Below are 18885 nucleotides of genomic sequence, written 5' to 3' on the forward strand. Positions count from 1 at the left end.
TTCCCTGTACTTCCTTGAATCTGCTCATGCTACTGGACATTGAGGATAGTAGTTACTAGTTACTAGTTAAGAAAAATTGGTCAGTATTCTTACTGTCTTACTCTCTTCCAATAATTGACTATCATCATGGAACAAAATAGCAGCAAATTGTAGATTTAAAAAGCTTTTTTCCTGTTTTACTTATTTGTGTGTGTACGTGCGTGTGCGTGTGCGTGTGTGTGTGTGTGTGTGTGTGTGAATACTTTTTCCTCAAGGGGGAAATCTTAAACCTGGGAACCAAATTCAGGTATTCGTGTTTAGTGTTAAAGACCTTTATCTACTCAGTGATTTCCTGCCTTAAATTATAGGGCACCAACCCCAGTTGTTAGTGTCAACATAATAATTCACATTACAAAATGCCAGATTGTCCAAGTGGAATAGCAGAAGAAGAACTTAATGATTTTTAATCATTTCTCCTCTTTTGGACACTTAGCCATTGTCTTAAATATATAGCAAGCATTCCTTACTTTGCCACAGGTGTAATAGGTTTGCAAATAGGACATACAGGAGGGAGAGCTCAGACTGTTCACTGTTGTATTGGCCCACCTTACTAATGCTAGGGGGATGGCGTGTAGGAAAATTGCTTCACCTCTGAAAAGTTCCATGTGTTTTCCAACACTGTTCTTTATTGCATATGGAATATAAAGGACATAAAGATGAAAACACAACATGAAATTTGTATTTCTTTTAAGGAAAAAAGTCTTTAGAAATGAATTTACCAGTCCTGAAGTCTAACTCTTATAGACTTTCGATTAAGGAGTTAAGTGACTATAGCCTTCTGAAGGAAGCAGAGACAGAAGGAAGTACTGTGTAGCCAGACTGAGGGTACCAGTCCTTACAATGCTATATAACTTGCCAGTTACAAGGGACAAAACTATGATTGATTTGTGTTGTTGATTCTGACATTTAAGAGACAAACCTGGCATGTACAAGGAGTAATATTTGGCAAAAACAGGAAGCAACAGTCAATTGGCCTTGAAGGACTGGCTGGAGAGGGGAGGAAGGAATAAATCAGCTAGTGGCCGAATGGCTCCCACTTGGTTGGCTGGTACAGAGGCCACACAGGAAGACTTGGTCTGCAGCTAGAGATTCCTGTCTTGTTTCGGCTTCTCTGGTCCAGACTGATTGGTGAATCTCATGAGAAACTTGCTAGAGTGGAAACAGAGGATGTAAGACAATGGCTGTCTATAAATTTGGGAATTCCTGTTCAGACAGAAACAGACGGGCTTGGTCTCAGCCACTAGCTATGGCTGAAACCACTTCTGTGTTCTAGGCCACACTGACAGCTGTGCTCTTGGTATGTGTCTCTAGCTGTAGGAGTTAGAGCGAATGCCATGGATATGGAAAAGTGGGTTCTTAACTAAGCTAGCTTATTATCCTGTGTTGCACACATGCTAAGTAAGTGCTTTTTCCCCGTTCCTCACACATCACACATTTTTATTAACTAAAGACAGGGATTTAGGGTATTAAAGAAAATATTTTTGGAATAAAAATACTCTCCAAAGCAAAGGGCTGATATGCACAAAGAAAATTCACCCAGTTGCCCTTAGCTCTCATTAGCAAGCAGGGAGAATAAAGAATGAGAGGTGTTAGGTGTTATCTTACCAACATTTAAAATAGTTTATCAACTAAATGTTTGGGAGCAAGATTAATAATCCCTGCCTTTTTAAAATCATGGATAAATTATATATTATAATTTCAGGAAAATGACATTAAATGTACAACTTTCAAATTATGTACATTTTGTTTACACAAAATGAACACAGAAATACAAATGACTGACATAAATGTCAAGACTGAACAAATTCATTTTAACTTATTTTAAAATATTACTTTTTTAAAAAAGTGTGTCAAGGGGTCTGGAGAGATGACTCAACAGTTAAGAGCACTGACTGCTCTTCCAGAAGACCTGAGTTCAATTCCCAGTACCCACATGGCAGTTCATAACTGTCTGTAACTCCAGTTTCAGGGAACCCGACACCCTCGCGCAGATATACACATTGGCAAAATACCGATGCACATAAAATAAAAATAAATAAATTATTAAAACAAAAAAGTATGCTAGGGATCTTGAAGGAGAACCTACGACCACTTTGCTACATGGTGTAAACTCTCGCTATATCCTAAACATTATTCTTAGATCCACAGATAAGCATAGTTCTCATTGCTCATCAAGGAAACTTCTCTTTGCTTTTTAACTAACTGACTAAAATAAGATATAATAAGATGAAACAAAAGCTAATCTAGCAGAATAGGACAAAACAAACAAGAAAAAGAGCCCAAGGGAAGGTATGAAAACAGACCTACTCATTCACACACTAAGGAATCCTATAAAAACAACAAATACACAAAGGACCTATTGGGGTAAAAAAAGAGAGAGAAAAAAATTACATAAATAAAATGAAAATAGAAATTAAAGATACTAAGATAAAACTTAAAGAAAAGGGAAAAGCTATGCCATGACATTGTGAGACAAGGAATCTTCATAGGTGCTGACTCTGTTTCCTCTTCTGCAGGGATCTCTCATCCCTGAGGGAGAGTGTGATGGAGACATGCTGTTTAGGGCAGAGTGTTCCAAGGTCTCTCACTCTCTGCATGATGTCTGGCTGTGGATCTCTATTAGTTCCCATCTCCCGCAGGGGGAAGCATCTGTGATAATGGTTGAGCAAGGCACCGATCTATGAGTGTAGCAGAATGTCATTAGGAGTCACTTTATTGTTATCTTATTTTAGTTTTTAGAACAGTAGTATTTGGTTATCCCGTGTTTATGGGTTATGTAGTATCAGTTTCTTGGTCACCCAAGTCTGGTATGGATTCCAAATTGGTTGGTTTTGTGTCAACCTGACACAAGCTAGAGTCATCAGAAGAAGGGGTCTCAGTTAAGGAAATGCCTCAATGAGATTCAGCTGTAAGGCATTTTCTCATTTAGTGATCAATGTGGGAGGTCCATCCCTGGGCTGCTGGTCCTGGCTTTTATAAAAAGGTGAGCTGAAAAAGCCATAGGAAGCAAACCAGTAAGCAGCACCCCTCCATAGCCTCTGAATCTCCTGCTTTTAGGATCCTGCCCTGTTTGAGTTCCTGTCCTGACTTCCTTCAGTGAAGGAATGTGGAAGAGTAAGCCAAATAAAGTCTTTCCTCCCTAACTTGGTTTTTGGTCATGGTGCTTCATCACAGAAACAGAAACCCTAATTAAGACAAGTTCCATCTCATGGGTTTACATTTCTCCTTTGGTAGGTGTGCAGAGCTCCTTCCGGTGCCAAAGATGGTAGCACAAGGCTCTATATAGGCACTTGTCAACTTCTCCATGTTCCATTAGTTCTATGGGTGTTGTCTTAAGCAATGAGATCTTGCTGTTTGTTTGCGGAGAGCAAACAATCTATATATAGTCTTGGCAACAGCCTAGGTTGTTTAGGGGTTCCCATAGAACCTCTTTGGCCAACAACTCAGTTTGATGTAACCCAATTCCAGCAACTTGAAAGCTTCACCTGGTGACAAGAAATGTCCATTTTGGCTTATGCGTCCCTAATTATTTAGAGATTTTATTTAGATTACCTCCATTTATGTATATTTTAGGAAGCTTCTACCGCATTAGGTTGCCACACTACTCTTTAAATGGACCTTAGCTTTAGTTGTCTTCTCCTGTGTTCCCTCCATGGTCCACATCTCTCCTTCCCATCTTCACTTGACCCTCCCCTTCTAGTACCCCCCACTCATCATTCCAAAACTATTTTCCTTTCCTAGGGAGATCAATATGTCCACACCCCAAGTCCCTTACTCTATATACCTAACCTCCATGATTCTATGAATTGAATTATTCAATGTTTGGTTATCATTGGCTTAACAGTTAATATCCACACGTTAAGTGAATACATGGCATACTTGTCTTTCTGGGTTACCTCACTCAGGATGAATTTTTTTTCTAGTTCCATCCATTTACCTGTGAATTTAATCTTTTTAAATGGCTGAGTAATACTCCATTGTATAAATGTATTACATGTTCTTATCTATTCTTTTGCTGAGGAGCATCTAGGTTGTTTCCAATTTCTGGCTATATGAATAGAGAAGCAATGAACATGGCTGAGCAGTGTCTCTGTGGTGTGTTGAAGCATCCTTTGGGTATATGACTAAAGGTGGTGCAGCTGGATCCAGAGGCAGCACATCTTATCAAGGAAGCACCTCACTGATTTCCATAGTGACTGTACAAGTTTGCACTCACCAACAATGAACAAGTGTTCCACTTATTTTATGTCCTCCCCAGCACGAGCCATCTGCCATTTGTTTTATTGATCTTTGTCATTCTGGTGCCTGTTCTTATATGAAAATCTCAAAGTAGTCTGGATTTGCATTTTCCTGATGACTCAGGACGTTCAACATTTCCTTAAGTGTTTCTCAGCCATTGTAGTTTCCTCTTTTGAGAAGTCTCTGTTTATATCTATATTCCAATATTTGATTGGGCTATTTGTTTTCTGATATTTAGTTTTTTTTGAGATCTTTGTATATTTTGGACATTAACTGTCTATCAGATGTATAGTTGTTAAAAATCTTTTTCCTTTCTGTAGGCTCCTACTTCATCTGAATAACAATGCCCTTTGCTGTACATCAGATTTTCAGCGTCATGAGGTCCCATTGATTGATTGTTGATATTAGTGCCTGCGCTATTGGTGTTCTGTTCAGAGTGTCTTTTCCTGTGCCAATGTGTTCCAGGCTATTCCCCACTTTCTCCTCTATCAGGTTCAGTGTATCTGGTTTAAATTGAGGTCTTTGATCCACTTGAACTTGAGTCTTGTGCAGGAGGATATGTCTGGATCTATTTGCATTCTTCTACAGACATCCATCCAGTTTAACCAGAACTATTTGTTTAAGATGAAATACAGGGTGTATTTTAGGTTTCTTTATAAAAAATTAGGTGTCTGTATAGGATTTATGTATGGGATTTCAATTTGACTCAGTTGATCGTTGTATCTTTTTTTTTTTTTGTACCAATGCCATACTGTTATTATTACCATAGCTCTGCAGTGCAACTTGAAACTGGAGCTGGTGATACTTCCAACAAACAGTTCTTTTGCTATTCAGGATTGTTTAAGATATCCTGTTTTTTTTTTTTTTTTTTTTTTTTTTTTTGTGTGTTTCTGTATGAAACTGAAAATGGTCCTTTTGTGATCAGTGAAAAACTGTCTTGAAATTTTGGTGGGAATTGCACTGAATCTGTATATAGATTTTTGTAGAATGGCCATTTTTACTATGTTATGGGTTCTGAGAACCAAACGCAGGACCTCTGCAAAAGCAGCATGTGCTTTATTTAAATAGTGATGCTGTTTCTCCACTCCCTGATTTTCTCTTTAGATTGCTTCTAGAAACTTTCAAATTTTCACATTTGAAAATATTCTACTAAAATAACCTCACTAGACAGTTCATAGTAAGGTTTTATTATATTTGGTTATAATTTCATAATTATTTGGAATTCTTTGGCTTTTTTATATTGCTGGTTATTTCATATAAACAATGACTGACATAGTGATTGTTATAAAGAGATATAATTGTAATTAAATTCTTCACTATTCGTTGTGTCATTATGTTGCATTGTAAGCTTCCAAAGAATGCAGTGTTTATTAAGACAAAAATGACCAAAATGTGCCAATTGGCAATTTTTGAACTTGCACCGACACATTTTTTCTACTAGAAGGGATGCTTTATCACTGACGTTGTCCAGAGTTTCTGAGGCAGGATAACGATAAAAAGCACAGTGAGTCTGATTGCCCATGTTCCTGTTTTTGAACTCTCTACAGAAAACAGACCTCTTTCTCAGACCAAGAGTGGCTCATAGGCTGACCTCCTACCCACAATGATCTTAGTAGAAAAAAAGTGATGACATTCAATAAAACTCAGAATATAAATATCATAAATTAACAGTAGATATTTATTTATTTTTATCTTTGAAATTATAATTTGATTACAACATTTCTCCTTCCCTTTCCTCCCTCTAAACCCTCCCTTACACTCGTTCCTGCTCTTCTTCAAATTCATGCTCCCTCCCCCTATTTGGTTGCTACTTGTTATTGTATGCATATAAGTATATGTTTATACATTCTTAACTATAACAACAGCAGGCATTTTAAAGCTAATAGTGTGTCTGATAAGACGTTCATTTTTGAAATTAGAGTAACTGATAAATGGAAGAACAGGGCATTTACTAATCTTGATACAAATCTTAACGTAGACTGTTGTAACACTATACTCAGTGTTATGAAGTCTTACAATGTCATTACAGCATATGCAGTGTAGGATTTGAATACAGCAGGATATTCATGAAGCAGGCGGGTCTGGATAGAAATGCTAGCGCAACAAGAAACTGCTATGCGATAGGTCATGCTTACAACTATAGCGGAATTTGGTCTTTACTCTTTGTTAATTTATTAATTAAATTTAACCACCCTTGGCTTAGAGTGGTCCCTGGAGTAAGTATGAGCTGTTAACAGAAATGATAAAGTCTTACTAATAGGTTAGATTTGATTAGATCACTACTAAATAATTTTCTCTCCAAGAAAAAGGGAACCAAAAGGCCAAAGCCAAGAACTGATTTGTGTAAAAAAATATTTAGAGCATACTTGTAGGTATGCATGTGGTTCAGTCTTAGAATCTCAGGACTTGGGTGTTGTTAAGACAAGGAGAAACAAGTTCAGACTGCGTTACACAGTGAGTGGGAGGCAACCCTGGGCAAATGACCTGTCTCAAAAACAAAAAAGTGGAGTGTACATTAAACACACACACACACACACACACACACACACACACACACACACACACACACACACATCCCAAACCCACAGAGTCCTCTGGAGTCTGGCGGCCCCACTCCACTTCTCTCCAGTGGTGCCCCAGTTGTAACCCTGCTGACATTTCTCTCTCCACAGCTCTTCCAGGGCTGCCTCCCACCTCCAAGTAGAAAATGGTGCTGCTGGACCCCTAACTGGACTCTGCTTACCATTCCTTCCTTCCAGTCTCCCTTAAAACCATTAACCAACCCCGCTCCTCCCTCAATGTGTGTATAGCACAATCTGTACCAAGACAATCCAGAAAGTTTTGTTTGATTTTTGTTTTGTTTTTAGAAGTTGCTTCTGTTTTTTGTCATAAACACAACTAATCCCCTAAAAGATACAACACAAAGACCTATTTAGCTGCTTAGGATGGGGAAAGGAAAATTAAACAAACAAACAAACAAACTGATAAATAGCTCCTTTTCCTCATTTCCATCGAAATAACAAGGTGAGCAAAATTCCATGTAGTAAAATTCCATGACATGGTGCTCTGGCTGTAAGGATTGTACAGAAAGAAGGGACAGATAGGGGATTTCTCTTGGACAGTGTATCTTTTACCATGACGTTAAAAAAGTTTTTAAAATAACTATGATTTTCCAGATGTCTGCTGCAATCATATTTTTAAAATGGCTGTACATGTATCTTATTTAAACCATTGTAAACTCTGTAATGTAAGTTCACTATGAGGAACTTGCAGTTTGGACAAGCCAGTATTATATAACCAGTGAGAAAATGAGGTTGAAGTATATTCTCTTGGTATTATATTTGTTATATTAAATATTAATATAATATGTACTATATAATATACTTACATATAACATATAATAGTATAGGATTATACTTCTAGCTTGATCCAAGCTAGCAGATGACACCCGGCATTTGAATCCCAGTCATTCAGAAAGAATAAATGCCTTTTAAAGATAAATCAGAAGTTCTGCTCCAGTTCAAAATAAAAATTGAGCCTTAACAGACCTTGACAAATAAGATGCACACAAAGGGTTTGAAAGTTTGACTATACATTCAAGAAGAGACAGTGTTTCACCAGAGTGGAGTCTTTGTGAATGAGCAGATTGCCAAGAGTAGATGGAAGTAGTTCTGTTCTCCTGGTTCCTCAGAAAGATCTGAGTTATTTTCTCTCATTTTTGGTCCCCGTGGTTTAAAATAGGTGTGGAGAAACTACAGCAAGTTAATAAGGAGTGACTGGAGACTGTGAGTCTGTTCCAAATCACTTAATTGGTTTAGGAACACTTGATGAAAGTCTTTTAAAGGGTTTCCATCATGAAAAATATAAAATCCAACCTGTGCTCTGCAAGTGATCTAGATTCTGTCTTCCCTTTTATCTCAACTCTGCTGGGGGACCACAGCTGCAAGCATGCTCCCTGAGATGTTCTTCCAGAAGCCAACCACTCTCTTTCTTGGACCTACACCCCTGCCATCGTGTTCCCTGAGCACTGTTCTGAAATAGATGAGTGTTGCTCACTGTCTTTTGATTAGATCACACCTCAGAGTTCTTTGGTCACCTGGAAGAACACTCCTATTACTCTCTATGCCTTTACATGCCTCTGTCTCTGTGTATATTGTGTGTACACGTACATGTATATAGAGGATGGCACTAATCAACGCATGCCATGTATATTCATCAGCTATTCACCATTGTAATTACAGTTTTCTACAGTAGAATATGAATTTTTTAAAGATAGGCTCATTTTATTCATTGCTGTCATCCCAATCCCCATGAATGTGTCTTACACTCAGTAGGCTCATGATAAATATAGCTCAAATGGATAAACGACTTACTGTTTAACTTAGAAAAGGGAAGGCACAGTGGTGACAATTGCTATGTTAAAATATTTAACTTCCTTATTGCGTGGGTGTGCAGCGGGGCATCGTCTAGAATACGGTCAGGTTACTGATGCTCACATTTGGGTTTGAGTTGAAGTAGATATACAGTTGATGTTTATTCGGCTACTAACATGTTCAAACAGTTACTGCCTTTTTGGGTATAATTTGAAGGGACTCATTGTTGGTCAACATGGAGCAACAAGATGGTCTAATCATGTATCTTTTTTTAATGGTTGGAAAGAAAAGAAATATAATCATGTATGTGTGTTCTTTGATAATTTTGTATAATGTGTTTTAGCCATTCATCCCTCTCTCAAATCTTCCAAGGTCCATACATGCCTCCCTCCTTTCCTACCCATCTAACTTCGTGTTGGCTTTCCCTCCCTCCCTCTCTCTCTCCGTGTCTGTCTGTCTTTCTCACACTTCAAGTCCAATTTCTGCTGTCCATATATACTTGAATGCTTGACCTTCTACTGGCCATGGTTGACACCCAAGTGGCTACACTCTTAGAGAGAGCTGGGTTTTCTTTTTCCACTAGCTGCCAATAGCTCCTTGACTAGTGGTAGGGTCCCAATAGCTCTTCTATTAGGAGCAGACTGGGTGCCTGACTTTTCTCTCATGCTGAGATTTGGTCTGACTTCAGCTTGCAAGGTGTTTGTGCTTTCTGTCACAACTGCTATGAGTTCATATGTGCAGCTGTCCTGGTGTGCCCCAAAGACACTGTTTCCTTGTAAGTTGTTTTCTTCTGCCTCTGGATTTACACTCTTTCCTTTCTCTCTTCTGCAATAACCCCTGAGTCATAGAGTAGGGGAAATGATACAGATGTCTCCTTTAGGTCTGAGTCTTCTGCAATCTCTTATTCTCTACAAGCTGATCAATTGGAAGCTCCTTGTCAGTCACCATCTACTAATTGCCAATCACTATCTACTGAAAATGAAGTTTCCCTTGTGAGGGTTGAGAGATTCACCGACCTCTGGGTATAAAGATAAGTCATTAGGAGTCAGTTTAATAACATGCACATTTAGAAGAATAATAGTAGTAGGTTCATCTCTAGGGCCTATGATCTGTCTAGCCACAGATTCTTGGTCTGCTATTGATGCCATGTGCAGTGTCTTTATGGAACTAGTTGTTCTGGAACTTACTATGTAGACATGATGACCTCAGATTCAAGAGGCCTGCTTTCTTCTACTTCCTGAGTGCTGGGATTAAAGAGTACATCATCAGTCAAGGACTGAGGAAAGCTTACCTGGTTGAGGATCCGGGCCATACTGTTGGGTCTTAACCACGAGTGCACCAGAGAGCATCAGCTTTCAATACTGATGTCACAGAAGCAAACCCAATAAGCAGGTACTTCTCTTTTTCTTATTATGGTGCCATTTGCTCTCTGGTAGTTGAATCCGCTGTGAATCATGAGCGGTATGAATACGCTGAGTTATGAGTGGTGTGCCAATCAACTCTACCGTGTGTGCTGTGGCTAAGTGAAAACAGGAAGCAAGCTGCAGGAGCTGGGTTTGGGGTTTTTGTGTTGTTTACAAATTTGCATTCTTTTGGCGACTGAGTGACTATAACAAAGCCACAGCAACTGGTCAACCAGAAACGAGGAGTCAGCCAGATGTTTGCCAGGTGTTTATTCTTCCATTCGGGTGGTCTTCCAGGAAACTGGGCAACAAACAGCATTTTACAGGCAATCTACGGAAGTATACACAAAGAAGGTTCTGGATTAAGTAAAATCTTTGACCCTGTGCAAGGAAGTGTAAATATACCAGTAGTTTCGATAAAGTAAATAGTTCCTAAAAATAAAAAAAAAAATGATTTCACGAAATCCTAACTATTTATGTTAGCAGCATTTATCATCCTTCCTCAATTGGGATATAAATAACAAGTTCTCTTTCTGAGAGTGCTCTGGTCCAGGTGAAAACCATAGAAGCCCTGTGACTTGCCAGGGAATCCATTGGGAAACTTTGGAGTGATGCTCTACTTTTAGGATATTAAGATGTAGTTTCAATATTTATTTTCCTAGAATTCTGTCATAGGGCTGGTGAGGTGGCTCAGTTTGTAAGGGTACTTGTAATTAAGGCTTATAACCTGAGTTCCACCCCTGGGACCCATGGTGGAAGGAGAGAACAGGCTCCACAAAGTTGTCCTCAGAACTACACACACACACATACACACTCTGTATCTATCTATCTATCTATCTATCTATCTATCTATCTATCTATCTATCTATCTATCTATCTATCTATCTATCTTTCACTCTCTCTAATTTACAAAATAAAAAAATAGAAATCTTATAAATACAAGGGATTTACTGTCCCTTACACAAACATTTCAATATTTGAGTGACATGGGAATAGTGGGAGATGATTGAGAAAGACTGAACTCTTCTCACTGTAGGAAGCTAGGTCCCGGAAAACTCAGGAGCTGACAAAACCAACTCCAGCCAGTGGCTTTGGATTCTGGTCTCATAAATGTGAAGAATGAAGTTCTCAGACCACAGAGGGTGAGCATTAGGGAGTTTACTATAGAATCACAGGTGGAAGCATAGGAAGGAGAGGGAAGAGCTTCTGTATGCAGGAGCCTAGGAAACAGAGAACCATGCAGTCACAAGTTTAGGGCAGAGACTGGGATGAGGGACAGGGAAGAGAGTGAGTGCGTCAGGCCTCTTGAAATAACCAGGTGTCCACGTGCCTCCTCTCAATCCCAGTCCAGTAATGACATATGGCCTCTAGGTAGAAGTTCTCAGTCAGATAACAAAGAAACAGGAAACAGATCTGTTTTCTGGCATTCCTGACTCCATCAAGGACTTTGGGGTCTCTGACCTACTTGATAAGTTTCTAGCCCCTGTTCTCATCGCGAAGGGAAAATCATGTAAATATCCTGTTTATTGTTACACAATTTATTGTACACATGTACCCATGTATTACAGCCCCACACTATGCTCCATAAATATGCACAATTATCACGTATTTAAAAAAGGATTAAAAAAGTCACAGATTTTAATTATTATTTAATACATAGTTGATGTGAAAATAAGTAACCAGAAACTGAATCAGTTGTACATGGCAACAGAAAGACGATAGCAATTAGTGTGTAGAGTACAAGCTTAATGGAAAGAGATGGACGACAAAGAAGAAGATCTGCCACTAAAGAGATGCATTCGCGTCACCGAGATGAGGGCATAAGTAGTGCCTTCACAAGCCCCCAGGCTGCCGTCAGAGCGGCGTTTTCTTTCTGATGAGGTAATCGGGACCATCTGCAACAACGATCACATGTCTATAAAAGTAAACCACCAGCGAGTAAGAATGACCAGATCAATAGCTGAAGTCCTCTCTAGGCTATTTATTGTCAGCATATGGAATTGAAACTGGTCATTCAAAACAGGGAGGAGAAAGGAACTAAGAACCACAAGACAATGCCTTTGCGGCCCTTCAGTGTTTCTTCTTCTCTTGTACTTCCATGGTAGCTTTTGTAAAACTTCTTCACTGCTGTTGAATGCTGAGCTCTTTGTATTTACGGGATTCCATCTGCAGAGACATTCAAAGGTTGTGTGAGGCCCGAGAAAATTCTTCACTGAGACTTTTATTTCAAAATATCCCTTGCTTTCCCCATAGAATTCAAATGCTCCATGAATTTTGAGACTGTGTTTTATGGGACAACACCTCTACCTCTGACATCCCGAGCAAGAGACAATGGGTAAGGGGGAATGTCAGGGAGAACTGTATTTGGTGTTCTTGTCCCAGGTAGCTTGTTCTGTATCAATATACAAACGAAGAGTTAAAACAGCTGCCTAATGGTTTAATATGTTTTCCAAGAAGACTGACAGGATGGATTTGTTCAATTGAGCCCAGAGGGGCAAATCATAATTCATAACAGAGGGCAGAGTACCATAGTCTTGTCCCTTGCACGAAAGAAATCAATTCATGCTTCTCTATTTTCCCTGGGATGGACTCCTGCATCATTTTTTCTGATAGTTTAACCTCATATTTAACCAAGATAAACATAAGTCACTTTGTAAGTAATATAAAAATCAATAGTTGCTATTACTCAAGAATTTGCATAGTAGTAAAACCATGGTAAAAGTAGTAATAGACATTTCACAGGACGTGAACTGATACAAATTAATTAATATGATTTAGTTCATTAATACAGTCTACCTTCCTTTGAGATCATTACATCAAACCGTTCACAGCATGGTTACCTTTTAAGAATTGTCCCACAACCTCATTTAGGTGGATTTTCTATGGAGTGGCCCATTTACTTGGCGACAACGTGTACACTGTATGGAAAAAAATCCTATCTTGGAATAGGCATAAAGTTTCATGTTAGTCTTCCATCATCTCAGCATATCTGTTGTGAAACTCAGACTTCTTGGCAAACATATAAATCTCATTATAAAAGTCCGTTGACCTAAATATGACAGCTCTGTTTCTTATTATGTGCATGTGCAGTGTAAAGATATTAGCCATAAAATTTGGTGAATGTCCTCTGGGGGATTTAAAATTTTACCATGCTGCAAATAACTTGCAGAATAGAATTTGTTTATGGGTTTTTATGTGTATAGGAAATAATAAATACAACTGACAGTCATGTACATGGTGAATTAAACTGAAGCTATGTGATATATATACAAGGTGTCATTTTTTTGCCTTTGAAATAAACTTGAATTAAATGTGACAAAGTCAATATTTCAAAGTATACATTTTAGATAAACATTTAAGTCTTTTGGAAAATATTTGGTTGGTGTTGATCACCATTAATACTTTTTGTCTACATAAGTATTTCTTTGACTATTTTCACTTATGTTAAATCTTAAGGACTTTTATGGCATTCAAGAGTACTGTGGCCAAAGTTAAAATACTTGATCTAAAGGATCAAGAAAGGAAGCTTTCAGAATATGTATGAAAAAAAAGCAAAAATATTGGCTTTCTATTTATTAAATACACATTGAATTCCAATGATTTGCTATGACCTGTTTTGAAGTCTCAAGTTTGGATAATATAGGTATACACTGATTTATGAAAGTCATGAGGTCCTGCTCAAGTAAAAAGTCTATTAAAAAAACTTAACTTAATCCATCAAAAATGTATCAAAGATCCATAGTCTAACTCCAAAACTGTATACTTCCATGATATGACATCTTTCCTACAGCAATAGCATTTTTCTTTATTTTTCTCAAGTTCCAGGCAACTAGTGTTGGCACTCTTCCATCTGATTAACCGATTCAGGCTGGGGCTGATGGAGTCTGATGGCAGTTTCACAGTTGGCATGGGAGACCAACCGATCATGATCAGGCCCTCTCCGTACCCATATCCTGGGAGTCTAAAATCTTTTTACTGGGAGAAATGGCTCAACCCAGCAAATAGAATAATCAGCATTTATGCCATGTTGTGTTAGGATAAACGATCCAAAGTTTTATCCAGAGGTCGGATAGAAAGCATATTAAATGTCTTCAAACCGTAGAGGCAGAATCATAGAAACGGTCACAGGCCTTTGTTCTCTCAGCGTATGTGCTGTTCACAAACACACGTGCAGCCAAACCTGATTTATCTTGGGAAACCATTATTGATCACGAATTTTAACTTAAGAGAATTTTTTTGATTAAACAAAACTGCATTGTCTAAAATGTAAAATTACTTTACACTATTTTTTTTTTTTTTTTTGAATCAGGCAACCTACGTTTGACTCTCGGCCCAGGAATTTTGGAAAAGCTTTTTCGCTTATTCACTATACATTTAGTGAGGGATGACTGGGTGATGTCAAAGGCTGTGTCTGACAGAATATAATACCAGATAAACTATTTCTGTCGCTTCAGACTAGGATTCCTCTCAGTGAGAATGAGAGTTCTTCCAGAATGTGGAATGAAATAATTACACACAACCTTCCTTTATAAATTGCCTAATTGTTAAGTTATTCTAAGACGAAAACATCTACAAAGTAGAAATTCGACTGCAGTTTACTCCTGACATTTAGTTATTAACATTGAAGTACTAAAACCTGAAACAGAGATGCTCATTAACAAATCCATCAGTTTTCAAAATATTTATGGACAGCAACTTAATTTATTATAGACCTTAGCTTAACTTAATCTTTTCCTGAATGTTTGTGTTTACCAATCATCTATCTCTTTAGAAATAAAGGCAGCCTGATCCCTGTGAAATCTAGCCTTTAAGATTAATTCAGAAAACAATGTAACTCTGAATTAAGGACAAAATGAAAATTACAAGCATAATCAAATGATTGATACAATATGCATGAATTTGAAGATTTAGCTCCAATCGACAATATAAAGATAAACTATTAGTAACTTAGTTGGTTAAGTTTACTGATTTAAAAAGTAGTTTAGTTTATCTAGTTTTACAAAGGTTAAATATTTAAAAGAAACTGTTTGAAAAATTTTATGTTTCTTCCAAGCAGTGTAATAAGATACCCAGTATACTTTAAAGTCTAGTTATTTACCTAAAAATAATTTATCTTGGACTAAGGATGCAGAGCCACTGGCGAGAATGCTTACACAGACTGCAGGAAGCCCCGACTTTGGCCCTCAGTGACACATAAACTAGTGTGGGGTGCACAGCTGGTGGAGGCCGGAGGCTCAGAAGTTCAAGGTCATTCTCAGCTACACACCAAGTTCGAAGACAGTATGTGGTGCATGAGACACTGTCTCATAAGCAGGTGAACAAACAACGTTCATATCTTGGATGCCAAGAAGATGGCCCAGTGAGTAAAGACACCAGACTTCAAGACTTCAAGATGACCTGGGTTTGAGTTCCCAAACCCACAGGATAGAAGAAGAGAACTGCTTACCGCAAATTGTTCTCTGGCCTCTACATGTGTACACACCCCCCTTACCCCCCTCCCCCACACTCACACACACACATTATAGCACACACCAACTTTAAAGAAAAATAAACATTTTAGCTAGCAATATTGGAGAGAAATGAAGAGGTATCTTTACACAGTATAATGAAGTTATGTACATTTGTCTTATTTGTCTTTACTTTTTAGTTTATTTATTTTATTTTTATAATGTTAGTGGTTAAAATCAGGGCCTCACACATGCCATACAAGTACTCTATACTGATAGGCCCGACCTCAAATCTTTAATTTTTTCTTTTTATTTTCTTTTTTTCTCTTTCTTTTTTTTTCTTTTTTTTCAGTTGCCTTTGGGGCAAGAAAATTAGGAGGGCCTACTACATTTTCATTATTTAATTTAAAAATTTGGTTTAAAATTTCCTAAGACCGTTATCCACAGTTTAGGAGTAGATTTAGTGATGTGTATTTTTAAGATTCAGCACCTGGTATAAACAAGGAGTTAAAGTCTTTTTGGTTTTACAGCGAAGAATGAATGGGGGAAATAGTACTTCTAGTTAGTTTACAATATTTTAGCTTTTGTATTTAAAGTGTATGTAAATGGATGGTTTGCTCTTTCAGCTGCAATGAATTTTACATTGTAATGAATGTAATTTTAGACTTAACACATTCAATGTTCGAAAGACCAAGCAAGCGCTTACTCAGTAGGCAGAGGGTGGAAGATGGCTAGTAGATCCTGACAACTTGGGCTATGCGGTGGGAAGCTGTGTTAAATAATAACAAAAAGCAACAAAACTAACATCCATTGAATGGGGCAACTTTCCTAAGAAGCTCAGCTCCACAACTGGATTTTTTGGGGGTAGGGTGGGAATCATGGCTTCTTTACGGGCAGCAGGGGCCACAGGACTGAACCAAGTGGCCAGGTCACCCGTGCATGTGTTCAGCCTGAATGTTGGCAGAGATCTCGACCTCCCACTTGTCCCGATTGTTGAGCAGCTGCTCTTTGTTGTACAGCAACTCATGTGTCTTGGTGGATAACTCAAAGTTGGCGTCCGCCATGATGGTATCGACATGGCAGGCCTTTTGTCAGAAACCGCAGTAGACACGCTTGGTCATGTTGACGTCTTAGCATTGTAGTCTGGCGGCTGCCATCGGTTTTTGGCTCAGCCTTGATGATGATGGCTTTTGCAGGACAGATGGCCTCACAGAGCTTACAGGCAATGCAGTGTTCCTCTCAAGAAGGGTAGCAGCACAATGTATGTTTCCCTTGGAAGCGAATACTCAATGGTCTCTTCTTAAATGGGCAGTTGATGGTGGCAGCTTAGGGTCATGCACATCCTTGGAAGAGTTCTGTCCAATCAGAGGCCGAGCTGCATGGTCAGTCATGAACTTCAATGCCATCTCAAGCTCCTGTACATTCACATACTTGTAGGTTGCTGCTGCTGCACTACTAAGGAAGCTTTAGTCACTGAGATGTCCTCTGCGCCTGGCCTGGACCATGGCCCATGGCAGCATGAACGAGGTCAGATAATATATCTTGGGGGCTCTCTGAGTCCTTCTCTGGCCCAGGTGTGGGTCCTCCGGGAGGCCCAACTGGATGTTCTTACTTGGACAGAGTGGAGGAATCTTGATGACTGCTTTATGTTCAGTTAGAATCTTAGAAAGGTGACTTCTCAGGGGGAAAGGATGGCTAAGATAGGATTGTGCCTTGGAACTAACAATGAGTTGAAGTAGGTTCATCCTAAGAAATTATAATTATAAAAAAAATTCTGAGAGCATTGAGAGGAATCACAAGGTAATCCATTCTCAACTAGAAGAACATTTGAGTCCTTTAAAGAAAGCAAACATGCAGACTCTCTCACAATGTCTGAATGACAGAAAATGGGGCACAGTCATAATCAAATCAATAGAGGTCGACTCTCAGATGATATATCTAGTCACATCGAGCTGAAGATGTTAGAAAGCACAGATGAAGAAAATTATTAAAAGCAGCCAGAGGAAAACAGATACACTACAGTCAGTAATGCAATGATTCAAGTGATGGCCGACTTCTCATCTCACGTGATGGAAAACAGATGGCAAATGAGCAGAATCTTTAGAATAATGAATTAAGCCAAAGAAGAACTTCATTATCAAAACATGGGTTGAATAAACACATTTATTTTATAAAATGGAGATTCTTCAAAGTAGGAAAATAAGAACTGTAACGTAGCACAGATAAAAACTCGAAGATTTTCGGGGTGGAAGTTTGGCTCAGAGGTTAAGCAAACAAAACACTCTTGCAGGGGTATACAGTTCCAGCACCTCTGTCATGTTGCTCACAGCATCTTGTAACTCCAGCTCCAGGGGATCCTGGACTCCTTGGCACCTATACTCATCACACACACACACACACACACACACACACACACACACACACACACACACACAGAGGCAGAGAGAGAGAGAGAGACTAAGAGGGAGAGATATGGTGGAAAGAGAATTATAAACAATAAATATAAAATTTTAGTATATTACCAGCACCAGCAGAATATCTACATATAATCCATAGATACATTATACCAGAAGATTAATCCAGAAGGTGAAATATTGACTAATTTCCTTATAAGATGAGAAGTAAAATGTGACTCATTATTAATACTATCTAATCAATATTATACCGTTAATTCAAGCCAGAAAATAACCCAAAAGAAATAAAAGCATAAATGTTCAAAAGGAAATGAAACAATCTATTTTTGGATAATGTAAGTATGTACAAAGTTTCCAAAGATGGTCTGTAAAAATCAATAAAAGGAAGAATAAGATTTTTATTGTAAAAACTATAAAGATAGTGAAATAAAGACTTGAACATTTGAATGGGTGTATCAACTTTAGACTTAGAGAGCTCAACCCCCTTAAGATGGCAATCTTTCTTGAGTTTATTCATAGATTCAATATTGCAATTGAAATGCCCAAAGGCTTCACAGAGATGTAAATTGATAAACTGCTCTTAATTGGTCTGTGGGAATGTGAGTGATCTAGAATATCAAAATAGTCTTGAATCCCCAAGTTCCCCCAATCCTCCCCTTCTCACTTTTCTCCCCCTGTCCCACCTTATCCCCAACCCACCCCACCCCCAAGATCTCAATTTTCTCCCCGGCAATTTTGTCTACTTCCCATAGCCAAGAGGATAACTATATGATTTTCCTTGGGTTCACCTTCTTATTTAGCTTCTTTAGGTTCACCAGGTATACACTCCGTGACCTTTATTTATGGCTAGAAACCAATTATGAGAGAGTACATCCCATGTTCACCTTTTTGGGTCTGGGTTACCTCGCTCAGGATAGTGTTTTCTATTTCCATCCATTTGCATGCAAAATTCGAGAAGTCATTGTTTTTT

At 38.4% G+C, this 18885-nt stretch overlaps 1 protein-coding gene and 1 pseudogene across 1 annotated transcript in view; one reads left to right on the forward strand and one right to left on the reverse strand.

Annotated features, from left to right (window-relative positions):
* Bmp5 (bone morphogenetic protein 5) overlaps positions 1 to 18885 on the forward strand; it is a 121415-nt gene that overhangs the window by 12463 nt on the left and 90067 nt on the right. The window lies entirely within an intron of this gene.
* The window catches only part of LOC126489772 (NADH dehydrogenase [ubiquinone] iron-sulfur protein 8, mitochondrial-like), an 18984-nt pseudogene continuing 16529 nt past the window's right edge, over positions 16431 to 18885 (reverse strand).

Source organism: Alexandromys fortis, unplaced genomic scaffold (genome assembly GCF_014885135.2).
Source record: "Alexandromys fortis isolate MF-2015 unplaced genomic scaffold, M_Fortis_MF-2015_v1.1 scaffold_22, whole genome shotgun sequence".
Classification (NCBI taxonomy): Eukaryota; Metazoa; Chordata; class Mammalia; order Rodentia; family Cricetidae; genus Alexandromys; species Alexandromys fortis.